Raw genomic sequence first — 15,819 nt, 5'->3', positions numbered from 1 at the left:
TAGAAGAACAAAGATGAGAAAGCAATGGAGCAACAGTGGCATGTAAAAAATCAACTTTAACAGATGAATAAAAAGATGTGAAGATGGGATATTATGCCAGTTGCCATGCTTGGCAGGGATAGTTTGACAGTACTGCTGGGAAGACAATAAAACAGAAAGGAAAAACAGTTTTCATTTCAGCTGCCAGGCTTACCATATTTTAGGGGTTTGCAGTGGCACTTTTATATTTCTGTGTTTCTGATCCTGAGAAATCAGAGAAGCAGAGAAGCAGAGTGGACAGGAGAGATACAGAAGAAGAATGCAACAGCAGCTTTTCTGGCACAGCTTTGGTCCTGGGGGCTGGTTACAGCATGGGCCTTGTGCCCATGAGGGTTGGTGTAGCTATCAACCTTGTCCCTTCTTCTCTTTAACTCTCCCTTTCCACCTTTTTCTGTTTAAATATAATCTGGCTTTGTTTGGCCAAACCTCTCTATTTATTTATTATTCTATTTTCTTAATTTTCCTGTTTGTTTTCTGTTGTAGTTTTTATTGTTGTTAGCCCTGTGACCACAAAGGTAGCTAATAGCAATGTCTTAAAAGGTTTGACACCAGTTCAGGCCTGCCAGGTTCTTGGAGTGGCTGGTAAGACTTTGTGCTTTTCTTGTCTTTCTCTAGCAGCAAGGTTACAAATCAGAGTCCACAGTACAAATAGAAACTTCTAATTTTTTTTTTTGCTATTTTCCCTACTCTCCTTGCATATGTGCTTGTCCTGTTTTATTTCCAAGGGAGCAGGCCCAGATTCCAATAAAACAGACAACAAGTACAGCTCTAGCCATCTCAGCTGCTTTTTCACTTTATTATTCTCTCCCAAAGGGGAAGTTAATAGCTTCTTAATACTGTATAAAAAGACACTATCAACCAGGGAATTTTCCCCATAAAAAGGCTCTACAGCTAACAGAAAGGGGAATAATGGATGCTGCTAAAATGAAAGTCTCCTTGAACACTTACATAACAAATAGATTATTTCCTTGTCTTCTGAATTTTTTCATAAAAGATTTAAAAGATTTAATACTGATCATTTGCTGTAAGATTTAGTGACTGAATTTCTGCAACTCCATTCCCATGGAAGGTGCAGCCATTCTGAGCTCTGTAAAGAGAAATTCATGGCAGCACCTTTGCCCCCAAACTTCAGTATTCCAAAATGGAAGCAATTCCCAGAACACATGCAATGCCACCCTGCAGCTATTTTATTTATTTTGGTTTCTAAGGTTATTTACGTTGCATATATATGTAATTTTTGCAATCTTGATGCATGAATCTTTGTCTTTTCATATGGGAAGCACAAGATTCCTTCAGGCCTTAGCTGGGGAAGATGCTACAGCGTGACCCTGTGCTCTGCAGCGTTGATTATCTCCTCTCTACGTGGGCTGGTGCAGCTGAGCAGGTGCCATTGTAGGGTGGCAGTTCATGGGCCACAGAGGTTGTCAGGCATCACTGGTGTCTGTGGTGTTCCAATTCAAAGCTCTGCATTATCTCTAATGGCATAATAGCAAAGGGCTCCTTGGCTTGAAGGGAAGGGAAATGTGAGGCTGTGTCACTGTCACTTGTGACAGCATGAGGCTTTCCTACTGCGCAAAAACACAGGTTATCAGCTCAAACCTGAAATAGAAAATGCTGATATTTAGGAAAATATATGATATATACACTGAAGCTGCTGGAAAAACAGGAAAAAAACCCATCAAAACAGCTCTGTTTGTCTCTTGTCTAAGAGATGCACTATATAATGACATCTCTTTTCTTCATCTTCCAGTTTTTGGAAGGGCAGTAGAGAGCCACACAACTTTGATTCATCAGTTAGGAAATTTTAACTCTTTCTACTGAAATGTCTTTCTCATAGAAAGCACTGCTTTGTCCTTTGCACAAGGGCCAGCAGCACAAATTGGTGGTGCATAAGTAAAAACTAGGAGTTAAAAAGGAGTAATTTGATATTTTTACAGGAGGGGGGGGTGGGTCCACAAATGAATAAAAAATGTTTTATTCAGTCAAACTAATCTTGCATAAGCCTTTATAGTCCTGTATCCTGTCTCCAGCTGTAACCAAAACTGAATACTGAATGTGTGCAAATATGATTTACATACAGAAACACACATGTACATTTGTGTGCATGCAACACCTGTGAAATTCCCCACATCTGACATCCCACATGGGTGCTGATCTGCAGCTCAAGGCCTTCATGTCCACAATGGATCTTTCACTGAACTATTTCAAGCAATCACTGGGCATTAATGATGTGATCAGCAGACATAAAAGGCAGTGCTGATGTATGATACATGCAAACCAGAAGCAGAATCAAATGAATCAAAATAAAACCAGGTTACAGGTATATAAGTGAGTATATTTCCATGGCATTTTCTGGTGGAGTGGGTGGATAGGCAAAACCATCCATCAGTTCTTCATCAGAGAAAATAGGAAAATTCCAGCTGATGGCAAAAATGTTCACAGACTCTACTGAACTGTGTATTTTTCTGTGTTGGAGAGAGATGGAGGAACATGTGACCAAATGTGTTGAATCAGATGCCAGAAACAGTTCAATTTTTATGTTCTTCTCCCTTGGCCTTTTTAAATTGGGAAGGGATCCCAAAGGTACCCAGCCATGTAATCTACAGCAGAGAAATTGCTATGGGCCCCAAGACAAAGCTTAAAGCACAAAATGGGAAGATGAACTCATTTCTTTCCATACTCACTGGGCTATTTCTGGTCAAGCTGTGCTTCTGCAGGTACGAGCTGTAAAGGATTCCAGGCACATGAGCTGCCATCTCAATTGCTTATAGCAACACTAGGGGATTTGGAAGCAGATGTCTCTGTGCAGGGATGCTAGTCTTTCCAGGATGCTTTATTTGTCATCATCTCAGTCCCTGAGAGGACAAATTAGCAACAGGAATGTGTGTTACCATTAACAAATTGGACCCATATTAATATACTTTTAAAAAGCAAAGTTTGCAGGTAGCCAGCATGTGACTTTTCCTCTTGATTTGAGTCAGTTGTTTCCCAAAAATTCAGGTAATGGAAAAGATGCTTGAAATGGGGTCTTAATATTTGCTTTTAAGCTGTGAGGCCTTGTTACTTGCCTTGGCAAAGGATTTCAACTCACTCCTTCCCCAGGGTATGAGCATCTTAGGGCTGTGAGACCTAAGCATTCAGGTGGAAAAACACATAGGTTGAGATAAAAATCATTTAATAGGCAAAGCAAACACCACATATTCAAGAAAAACAAAGGAAGAAATCCATTCATTTCTTCCCATGGGCAGGCAGGTGTTCAGCCATCCCTAGAAAAGCTGGGCTCCATTTCCTGTAATGGTGACTTGGGAAGACAGACACCATCACTCTGACTGTCCCCTCTTTTTCCTTCTTCTTCCCTGAGCTCTATGTGCTGACCATGATGCCCTATGGTTAGGGATATCAATTGAGTCAGCTGGAGTCAGGCTGTGTCCTCTCCCACCTATTTGTGTTTCCCCAACCTCCTTCTGGTGGAGTAATTTGAGGAGCATAAACGAGCTTGACACTGCATAAACACTGCTCAGTAATAATTAAAACATGAATTTAATATATAAAACATCATATTAAATAACAATAATTAAAATTGTGTTATGAACACTGTTTTCAGCACAAATCCAAACCATACTCCTAGAAAAGATACCATGAAGAAAATTAACACAAGCCCAGTCAAACCCAGCACAAGAAGTTCCCCCTTTCTGGGACCTGCAGTTAATTAAATTAACAGCTGCATGTGTGGGCCTCTTTTCATGGACTTTCAGCAGAGGGGAACTCAGGAACAATTCAGAAAGTTCACTGAGCTGAATCAAGAGGCACTGAAAAAAGGAAAAATCTTTTCAGGTATCTCAAAAGCACCAAGCTGAAATCATTGGGCTGTGAAGTGCCGGTTGGTCCTTTCAGAAATACCAGTGCTCTTTAGGGGCCTTAAGGTGAAAGCTTCTTCCTGATCTAAGCATATTTTGGCTCTTAACAGCACAAAGTCTGCCTGCTGCGCTAAGCACAGGTTACTGATCCTAACTCAAAATAGAAAATGCTGATATTTTGGAAATTATATAATTTATATGCAAAAGTAGGGTTAAAAAATTGTGATGTTTCCATATCTAACTAGAATTGAAATATCCTAAAAAAAAAAAAAAAATTGGCACATCAAGCTATCTAGCTTTAAGTTGTCTGTGACTAATTTTTGTAACACAAAGGATGCTTGTCCTGTGTATTTTCCATTCAGAGGGGAAAATATTTTTAATTGCCCACGATTATTACAAGTCAAATCATGCTACTAGAACACATTAATTTGATTTTTTTTAGATTTTATGAGGATCTTTATTTTGTTTTCTCTCCTTTTGCTTTTTAGAAACCACGTTCAAAATAATTTAAAAATATAATTAAAATGCAGAACGACGCTCAATAGAGTTTGTTGGAAAATGTAGAATCCTTCTGCTCTGATTTAGTTGCTCTCAGGAATATGGTTTGAATGATAGGTTCCATATGATGAATTAAGATTGACAGTAAAGCTCTGAAGTTCTGTTTTATTGTGGTCAGCTCTTCTGCCCAAGTTCTGTTTAAAAGAGTAAGAAACCAGACTGTTCAGATTTTAGCAGAAGGCTCCAGTCTGTATTTTTATATCTTCATCCATGCAGACTCCCATTTTGAAGTCTATCAAACTTGTCAGAGCTGTCTGTCTCCACAGCTCTGATATTTTCTCTTGAAAAAGCCAACAGCAGAGCATGAGAGTCTTTCCTTCACTATAATTTCACTGCAAATTTAGTGCTGATAATAAACAAGATAGAGCTATAATGATGAAACTAAGATTATTGTTTAGTCACATGTGATGAAACAGCAATGGTAATTCAAACCTCCAAAGATATAACACTTGAATGCCTGACTGTCAAGAGCCCTCTTGATGGATGTACCTCTCTGGCACTGTGGCTGTACAAGTATTTATTGGGTGGTTGATGTAATGTGGTGGTTGATGATGCCTTATCTAGTATCAAGTAGGCAGGGACAAATATTTTGGCTTAATTAGGTTACTCTGCAACCATAATGTAAAAAATTCTCTCATCAGTGGATGAAGATTCAGAACCCTGAATGGAATTTAAAAACACCTGTATTATTGGTGATATTATGAGCCAAATCTTGCCAATTATTTTTTTATTTAACCTCATAAAAAGTATTCTACTTGAAGACTAAATTCGACCACCATGCGATTTCTAAAATCCTCCAGGGAAAAATGGGAATAGAAAAGACACAAAATATTGTATACATATATATGTGTGTGTCTGTTTGTGTATATATTTGTGTTATTTTTATTAATTATAAATATTATTTTAAATAATTATAAATATTATTTTAATAACAATAAATTTCTTTGTTATTTCAATTTTTACTTTTTTTCATTTCTGATTTGAAAAAGTGGAATGAAAAGAGAAGAAAAGTAATGGACATGATGAAAAGGAATGGCTGGGAAAATCACTTTTTTTTACCTCTTCATTGAAAACAGAAAAAAAAATTAAAGCATTTCCAATCTCAGAAAATGATAGTTTTTCAAGAAAAAAAAATGCACCCAGCAATCCACTAATGCAAGAAATTTCTAGATCTGTATGTGTATTTTTACTGGATTTTATTCAGATGTCAATTTTCTCCACCAGCTGAAATTGCTGTCCAGTTCAGCAGCTTAGTGAAATCAGGGAATGGAAGGGAAAAAAAAGAAGACAAATCCCTGTCCAGAACACAAAGAGTGTGTCATAGTATAGGCTTATTTTAAAAGATCAGTCAAAAAGAAAAGTGGAAAAATTTGCTTGATCACCTTTCAAAACTTATAATGTTATGATTTCATCAAAATTTAAAAAAAATAAGCTACTCTATTAGCAGTAGAGATTTGTACTCATACTTGGCTACATGTTCAATGTCTAAGAATTCCCCTCACATTTCACCATTGGCTAAGGACACTGTATTTTAAAAACATCCATTTGAAAAAAGAAAAAAAATTGCTCTGCTTTCTTTCTTTCTTTACAAAAAGATTAAGATGCTTTTTCTGGTTCCATTCCCAGTCTCTTCCTTACAGCACTCTTCAGCACTGTTTGTGTTCACCTAAAGGAAATAGCTATTAGATAAAATAAATACTTTAGAATTTCATTATCATAATGTATTCATAAAACTACCAGAGGAATTGAGTTCTAGAGTAACTTCCAGAGGTGGAATAAAAACTCCCTGAATTAACTATTTTTTGGAAGATGTCTGATTTCATATTCCTGAATTGCCCTTTGGCATAGCTGCATACACCAGAAAGCAATTAGCACAATGAATGGTGCCACTTTCTTTAGTTACGTGCTGAATTCAAAGATTTCCTTTAGAACCTTCTGACAAGGAAATCATACTTCAAATATTTATTACCTCACAATTTTAAAGACCGCTGTAGTTCTGAAACTCTAAAATATTTGGACTGGTCAAGCAATCAGCATGCACTGGTGATGCATGCCCCCATACCCATGGAATTCTCATTTCTACACTGTGCCTGTGGCATTTGTATTAAGAAACCAAATCCTGTCTCTTTACCTGAATTGAGATTAAAATGTTTTGATGGTCATATTTTTGTTATATATTTGTACAATACCTCCATCAATACTGATCTTCTACATGTTACAGGACTACAAATATATTATAATATTCTCTATTACACATTTTTCAGGGGAAAAAATAAAAAGAAGGGCTATGTTTGAAAAAGATAAAGTTTACCTTTCTCTCTCAGAACAATAATCTTGCAATAAAAACAATTCCAGCATCAGTGACAGAGGATTTTTGTCTACAACGTTTTACCTGTGACTCCAAGCTGCAGATAAAGGGACATAAATAATGTAGGCAAGCACTGCCCAGAGATCTAGACATTTTTAACAATTTGGTTTTCTGAAAATGAACAAAACCATCAAAACAAATAAAAACTTGTGGGAGAATATTTCTGTAAAGAGAATGCTTCCTTAAAAATGCATTGGTGATGATTTCACCAGGTACAAAACTCATGTGGAATTTTCAAATAGGTCTTGCCATGGATAGGGAAACAAAACAACTCTCATTGAGCTGATGCTGTGTTTCTGCTTGGAATAATGACCAAAATCGTTTCTGTGGGCAAAGAGGAAACACTCCTTATTCATAAAGCCAGGTAATTATTCATTGTGTGAATGAAATCTTAATGGCCTCATCAAGAATTAGTCTTAACTCAGATCTAATTATTATATAAAAAGAAAGAATGTTTTAATGATGAAAAACTCTCAACAGTAATAATAAAGTTAATATTGTTATGCACACACTTCTCAGATTCTATCACTTTTCCTGGACTTATAATCAGCCTTCCATTCCCTGCTTGGTTTTTAGCATTGTAACCAGGATCTGCTTGCTGTTATTGTTACATGTTAGCTAAAACTCTTGTACACTTTGCTTTTTCTTTATTGGTCTGTAATCCCATGTTATAACTGAATTTATTATTTGTGGTGGCTTTTCTGTAAACTAGATAGTAATTTTTTTCTCTCTTTTACTCCTCCTGGTCTACCTAGACCTGGTCTACCTCCAGGTCTTCATTTCTTTAATTGGCAGTTGGCGGGTTGTTAAGTGGGATTTCTAATGCCAAACCCTGTGCAATTACCCCTGTACATATCATCCACTACTCTGAGTCTCTGCTATCATCACGGGTCTACAGTCCTCTATATTACATTATTAGAGTCGGGAATACCTTGTGTTGCCCAGAAAAACTACTTGCTATTCACATTATGAAAATATGACTCCACCACACAATAATGAAAACAAATCAGAGCATATTAGGCATAGCCACTTGGTCAGATGACAAATGTGCCTTTACTGTCATAACTTAACACAGCATTATCCTGAAAAGTCCTGAAATTGTAAATTCAGTGGAGAACCTGTGGCTGATAGAAGTAAAAGCAGAGCCAGATTTCTGGGATACAGGTTTCCAGGTGTTTCAGGATTAAGTCTGTGCATCTCACTGCTCTTGATTGGTTTTAACTTTTTCATACCCCCATGAAACAGGGATGCATTGTTGTTCCATTACCTCCCCCACTGAAATGCTTTGTAGGTTACATTACTTTCTAAAGGTTAAACACAAAGTCACTTGAATTAAAATTGAGTGTAATATACTCTGATTGAGCATCTTCTCAGTTAAAATACATTTCGAGCACAAAGTGAACTGAGAACTTCTCTGCCATCATATATCCTGGTTGCGAAACTTAACAATTAGCTATTCATTTCTAAGCTATGCTTTTTTTCTCTGTATTTTAACATTGCCTTAAATTTGACATGAAAGGTTTTAATGAAGGTGTGAAATACTTGGCAGTTAAATCTAGCATATGCTGTAACACCTGTTAATTTCAACTGTTCATTTTAAGCTGTTACTTTATTCTTGGCATTTAGTCTAATTCATGCTGTGATTCTTAGTTTGGAATAAAAAAATGCAATCTGCTTATATGCTCCCTTCTACAACAATTTCTACTTAATATTTTTTATTTCTGCCATATTATTTAACATTGTGCATTTGTATGGAGGCATGTTAAAATCAGGATTGCAACCTCATGCCACAAAAGTTTAAACTATAAGATGAGAAAATATGGAAGTTAATGATTGAAGGTCCATCTTGAATTTTCCTAGGAAAACTTGGATCAGCTCAAAACATTGGAGGCTTGTGGCTATCTCCACCATTTAAATTTTATTTCTTAGTTATGATTAACATAATTCTTAGTTATGGTTAGCATAACTAAGAACACAGAAATCTCACTCTTTGTGTTATAATTTAAGCAATAAATAGGATTTAACCAAAGTATATAAAGCTTTGTCTTTATTTTAAAATGATGATTAGCATAGTGCTCCTTGCAGTATTAATTCTGGTGGTAGTTAGAGGCAGCTGGATTAATTGTGTCATGAAATCTGGGACGGTTCCAGTCAAAATCAGTGAACATTCAGATGAGGTAGTGATCCAATATTCAATGCTGATTCATAAGGGTGTTTCAACTGCATTTTACAGAGTAGCCTAAATATGTACCTCTCTTCTGCGTATATATCAAGTACTTCATTATTCTGTGGGTATAATGCCAAAAGATGAACTGCTGTTAAAACAGGCTTCATAATTATGTGTGAACATGGCTGTAAGGTGACATTGTACCTTACAGAGTTAGTAGACCTTAAATACATAAACAGCATCACAATAGAGTCCTCCCGAAGGTCATTATCACTTTTTACATTCCACAGCTGCAACATCTAGGACATTAATAACCTGAAAATCCAGGTGTTTCTTCCCATTTCTCGGACTACAGGGACTCAAGACATTTCCAACTCCTTGATTAGGGGAATGAGTGCATATTAGCTGTTGGGAGTGAGCTGAGAACAGTAGCACAGAGCTACAGTATAAAGTCTTAGTAAAATAGGACTGAAGAAGAACTCATGACAATCCTTCTACTCCAAGATAAAAGCAAGTCCTTTCACTTTATGATCTGTTGAAGACTGGGGCATGGTATATAGCCGAGGAAAGTAACCCTGCAAATATCTGTGTTTGAAGGACAGGAGGCACTGCTTCCTCAAGAAAAAAAAACAAAAAACAAAACAACATTTCCTTGATGGATGTACTCTCTCCTCTTTGTCTCAGTAAGAGGCATATTGCATGTTAGGAACATTTTCTCCTTTTGATGCAGTTGGTTATTTTTTTCTTTTGTAGATGGTTAATTCATGAATGAATATGCACATATGTGTGTGTCTTAAATTTTCAGCTCTAGAAATACTTTCTGCAGTAGAAGTACTTGGCACAAGTGAAGAGATAAGGATTTGATGGATGGACCACTAAGTGGGTGAGGAATTGGCTGGATGGTGGCACTTGGATGGTCGCACTCAATGTGTTGATGTCCAAGTTCAGACCAGTGATAAGTGGTGCTCCCTAGAGATTGGGATTGGGAATGGCACTGTTTAATGTCTTTTCAGTGATGTGGACAGTGGGATCAAGTGCACCCCCAGAAAGGCTGGCAGTGACACTGAGCTGTGGGGTGTGGTTGACACTCTGGAGGGAAGGGATGCCATCCAGAAGGACATGGACAGGCTTGGGAGGGGGGACTGGGCAAACCTCATGAAGTTCAACAAGGCCAAGTGCAAGGTCCTGCACCTGTGTTGGAGCAATCCCAAGCACAAGAACAGGCTGGGCAGTGAATGGATTGAAAGCAGCCCTGAGGAGAAGGGCTTGGGGGTGATGACTGATGACTGTGTAGCCTGGCAGTGCACACTCACTGCCCAGAAAATCAAATGTGTCCTGGGCTGTATCAAAAGCCACATGGGCAGCAGGGTGAGAGAGATGACTGTCTTCCCCTCTACTCCACTGTCATGAGACCCCATCTAGACTACTGCCTCCAGGTCTGGGGTCTCCAGCATGAGAAGGACATGAACCTTTTGGGGCAAGTTCAGAGGAGGCCACAAAAATCATCTGAGGGCTGGAGCATTCAACGTTCCTATGATTTTAGTCTAGGTATAACTAGTTCTAGCCTAGTACTTTTCAAAGAACTTTTTTGGAAATCAGGGGCTGCAAGAGGTTCAGTTCTGGAAACAAAAGTGTTTAAGTATTGAATGCTAACTTTGATTGAAACTGTGGTTTACCATGAAAGATAAGCTTTTTGAAAATTGTCACCCTGAGCATCGATTTACCCTGAAAACAAAAAGGAAACACTAGAATGTGAAGTCCACCATGCAAATTAAATTCCTCAAATGTCCCAAGCTACCATAATGATTCTTCTTTTAAAATAACCACAATCCCTGTCTGATGATAGGTCTCACAAATCATAGTTCTCAGATTTCATTACTAATGAAATTTGTCGTCTAGATTTGGCAGCTGTGATTGCCACGCAAATCTGAGCCACTAATTAGATTGATTGTCTATTTGATGCCTGCTGATTAGCTTATGAAAACCCCTCTGTATTCCTGACTTCATGATAAAATGTTCCTGACTTCATGATTGCTGATTGATGCTCAGAAAATCTGATTACTGTCTTGAATAGCCAAGTAATGGCTCTGTCAGATTTCCAAGGATATAGATATTCACCTGACAAGGGTGATAGGCTAGGGTCTTACATTTAGCATTTGCTATTGTATGTTTAAAGTTCTTTTAATTAGAATATTTATGATACTTTGAACTATGAACGGCAAATGCTTAGATAGGGGTCCAGGGTCTGCAGGGAAACCATCAGGTGTCTACTTTCTGACTTTTGACCTGGAACAAGTCCAAGAGATTCAGACACTACCAGAAGCAAATTCTCAATTTGCAATTACAGTAAGAAATACACCTAGTGACATTCCATTCAGCAATCAGGTTATTTATGGCAGAGAACAGAACATTTTGTGAGATTTTTAAAACCATTTTCCACAGTGAGTTCAAAGAGCAGAGGTAATACTGTATGAGGTTCAAAGACCTTATAATTATTGTCCTGGACTGTTGGACACTCCACAAACTTACTATTGCATGGTATTTTGATCCTACACTATTCCATGAAAGTGAATATACTACACTTGAGCATACATTTTGTACATGTGTCTTATGATTTCCTAAGCTGTTTTCCACATTTCCTGTAACTGTGAGGTCTTATTTGATATTTAAGCTTACAGAAGAAGCAGAGATTTGGTCCAATGGAGGTATCATACAGAAAACTGAAATCTGAGATTAGCCATGCAGTGCTCACCTGAGGGTACTGAAAATTATGTTTCACTGTGGCTTGGGAACAAATTTGTGTAAAGGTAAAATTGTGTTACATTGATATCTATATCAACAACAAATACACTCTGACAATCATAATATGGTTGCTTAAAGCATATAAACCTCACTATTGCCCTTAGAAAACAAAGTAATTGTATTGTGCTTATTACAAGTCCGATTCTGACATATTTGGCAGAATTAATCGTACTCACAAGCCAGCTATTGTCCCAGAAAATTTCCGGTCTATAGAACAGGTATTCTAAAAGTATTGCACACTGAGGGTGGTAGGACTGAAGGGATGAGAGTGCAGAGATAAGCAACAGAGCTTCTCCCTGTGGAAATGGCTCAGTCATTGATTCGGTATGTAAACTTGGTCAAGTTGTTTAAATATTAGTGTCTTCATTTCCCATGTGTCAAATTGGATATCCTTGGTGAAACACAACAAATGAAAGTTGCTATGTAATCACTAACAACCTTTACTGCTCTGATACTTGCCACCAGCATAATTTTGTATGGCTGCAGTGTATTGTGAAAAAACAGTATCTCGTTAAAGAGAGTTGCATGGTGCTTTTATGGCTTATAGATTGTCAATGCCTATTAAATTATACTGGAAGGTATACTTGGTGGATATTAGTGACATTTTCATTGACTTTATTGGATTTATTTTAAAAGCCATTAACGGTAAGAAAATGAATAAAGTAGCAAGATGACTTTATGCCTTGCAATGCTGCATAAACAATTATATGCAAATTAATTATCATACCAAAGATCATGGAGTTGAAGTGGTGCAACCTTTCGAATAAATCCATTGCAATAATCTTGTTAATAGCAAAACACATTTCAAGTCCTTATTGTCCTTTTAACACTTTATTGTATATGTATTATGACTATTGAATAAAAAATATGTTGATATTTGTATTTTATTATGACAGAGAGCCAGTTATGTGTGAAGCCCGAGATACTTTAAAAAGGCTGATTACATACATTGATTGATGATTGGCTTCAAAATAGTTTTCCTTCCCTAGATGAGAAAAGTGATGGTTTTGACCCAGCTCATTCAATCAAAATGTTAATGCAACAGAAAGCATGGCTGCCTGCAGATTCAACAAGCCAGGAGAGAATCTAAATTATGCACTGTTTGTCTCTAATGTAAGCTTATGAATAAAATTGTCATTCATTCCCATCCTCAGTGCCAGTGCTGAGGCCCAAGTACATTTTTGTCCCATTGCAGTCAAACAAGAGATTCTGAAAGAAAAAATGAAACTGCATTTCCCTTGAAGTGGACTTATTTCTATCTTTTAAAATACTATTTTCTGTAAGAAGTCCAGGTAGGATAAATGCATATGATTGGAGTGCCTTCTGCACACAATTAAAAAAAATATTGCTCAAAATATATTTACTGAGTTTTCCACGCGTTACAAAACACTTCACAAGTTACTTAAGAGTTTTCTTCAAGTCCCCTTTTCTATTCTTCCCTTCTTTACTGTTTTCCCTGCTGCTTTTTAATGTAACTGCAAATCCTGCCCTCACAGGAGCAGGAGTTTTAACTTTCCAACTAAAACATCTGTGAAGATGGAAGATAGTCTTTTAATCTAGATAGGAAGTAGAATGAAAAAGTTAGAAATGAACAGGAATATAGTGGAAGTGTCTTGTACAGTAAATATTAGTTGCTAAGAGATTTTTAGCTTCCTACCAACACTGAGAGATGCATCAGTTATTGCCAATGTTTTTATTTGATGTCACTATTTTCTGTACTTGACCACGACTTTGCATACTTTTCCCTCTATGCAATTTTGGTGGTGTTTTTTTCTGCACCTCACAAGAGAATGCAAAATAAAATTAGCAGACTGTTAGGAGGAAAATCTAATTGTCCAGGACACAGAGTCTTCAGAAAAGAATCTCAGGTATAAGCGCTTTGACTATGACTTTTTTTTAACCAATAAATATGTATTTTGAATTTTCCTTATATACATCATCTAAATAAATCAAATTTGATTATCTGTTGTCTTTAAAGGAAGTAGAACAGTAAAACAACTTGAAGCACTCATAGGCCAACAGTGATCATGAGTGGAGATGCCCACCCGAGTGATCAAGAGCCATGCTCAGAGGGCTCAAGGGAAGGACAAATATGAGAGGGGAGAGGTGGCATTGACTACCCATGACAGAAAGCTGGGCTAGATAGACAGGTGGCTGCAAGCTGCTGCTCCTGCCAGCTTCTTTCCATCCAAAACTAGTGACCCAAGACCACCCAGCATGACTGTCACATCACTGAACACATGAAACAGCCCCAGACTGGGAACTGCATGGAGCCCACGGACAGCACAAACCACAGCTCACCTCTCCACACCCATGGCTTAGAGACCATTTCAGCTCAGCTAATTCAGTGGAGGCAAATCTGCCTCACAAAGAGAGCTTGAAGCAGAACAAAGAGGCACAGAGATCTCCAGGAGAAAACTGCCTTTTTTGGCAGAGTCTGTTGACAGGAGCTAGTCAAGATTTTTCCAGTGTAACAGGTTGCCAGAAGAAAATGCCAATTTAACAACACCTAAATGATTTCAAGAATGTACCAATTTAATTTAAAACCTGGATGGGAAAATTACCAAAATGAGACATTTTGATAAGGTCAAAACATTTCATTTTGACATTTATTTTATGTTATCATTTAATATATAGTAAAAGTAAAAAAAGATGAAGCAACTTTTTTAACTTTATCAGAACTGCAGTTTTCTACCTTATCAAAATGTAATGCTTCAGAGCAGTTAAAACAAAGTTTTCTGAAACTTTGAGCCTCACAGGAAAACCTTGGATTTTGACTTCTGTCCCCCTTTAGAAATGAAGGCACATTTAATGCCTGAATTTTGCACGCAAAGAAGTTCCATTTGGAAGACAGTTCTAACATAGTGTTCACCTTTTGATCTTGTAATGTATTATTTTTGAATCAAATGAACTGTTGAACAGCTCCTGACAGCAGATGATCAGGTTGCATTAGACCTAAAGGGTAGAATTCAGTTTTTGATTAAGCTACCTGGATGTATGAGGGGCTGTCTTGAACCAAATTCCCCCCAAATGCATGGAATTAAAATGTAAATATTCATAAATAGATAATAATGTTATTAGGCTTTAAGACTCTCAAAAAGAAAGAATCCTATATGATTCCTGGGGTCAGTGAAGAGGAGCTGTATTACCAAATTAATGATGTGGTTTGAAACATACTTAACAACAAGCAGGCATTTAATTTGGAATGGTCAGAAACATCTCTAGGTGGCAGTTCTCTATGCCAGGTAATTTCTTTGTCAATACAAGCTTATTTTATAATGTACAAGGATTTTAATTCAGTTGATATAAATCTCTGCAACAATACCAAAATTTTGAAATATCACTAACATGCATGTGCATGCTTTCTTATAATGCAATTAATAAACTCTGAGGTTTCAGACAGACATGATGTTTCCTTTGAAATAAATTTATTATTGCACAGGAATTTTTCTTTTTTAAACTTGTTAACATGGCAGTAGAAATTCAGGTTGTAAATCAGGTGATCAGAGTCTATAGGTCAGCACAATGTCTGCCAGTCATCATGGTGATGAGTCCCTTCTAATTATTCAATAATTTTTCTTGTTTTCACAGAGGTGATCTTGAAAGCATGGCTCTACTATATATATTTCCTGCATAAACCTTCAAATCTGTTAGTTTTCCTCAAACTTGCATAAGATACAGCAGCTCTTATTTCAAAAGCAGACAGTTGTTGTCTTCACTATTGTAAAACATGGGTTTTTAAAGCTGTTATCCTCTGGAGGTATGTAAGGAAAGAAAGAGAAGGCAAGAGATCAAGAGGTTTTTTTGGTTGGATGTTTTTTCTTTTTGTCTGAACTGGGAGAGGAATGCTGCTAGATATTCTAGGCATCCACATCACTAAGGATCAAGTAACTCAGTTGAGGGCTGTGGGTACAACAGATGTAAGACTCTTTTTCCTCAGAAGTGCAAGTATCCAGTGAGAATCCCAGTGCTTTCTTCAGCCTGCTGACATTCCCAGGAGACCATGGGAGACTGTGTCATGTAAAACA

Source organism: Ammospiza caudacuta, chromosome 3 (genome assembly GCF_027887145.1).
Source record: "Ammospiza caudacuta isolate bAmmCau1 chromosome 3, bAmmCau1.pri, whole genome shotgun sequence".
NCBI lineage: Eukaryota > Metazoa > Chordata > Aves > Passeriformes > Passerellidae > Ammospiza > Ammospiza caudacuta.
Note: the sequence above shows the minus strand (reverse complement) of the source record.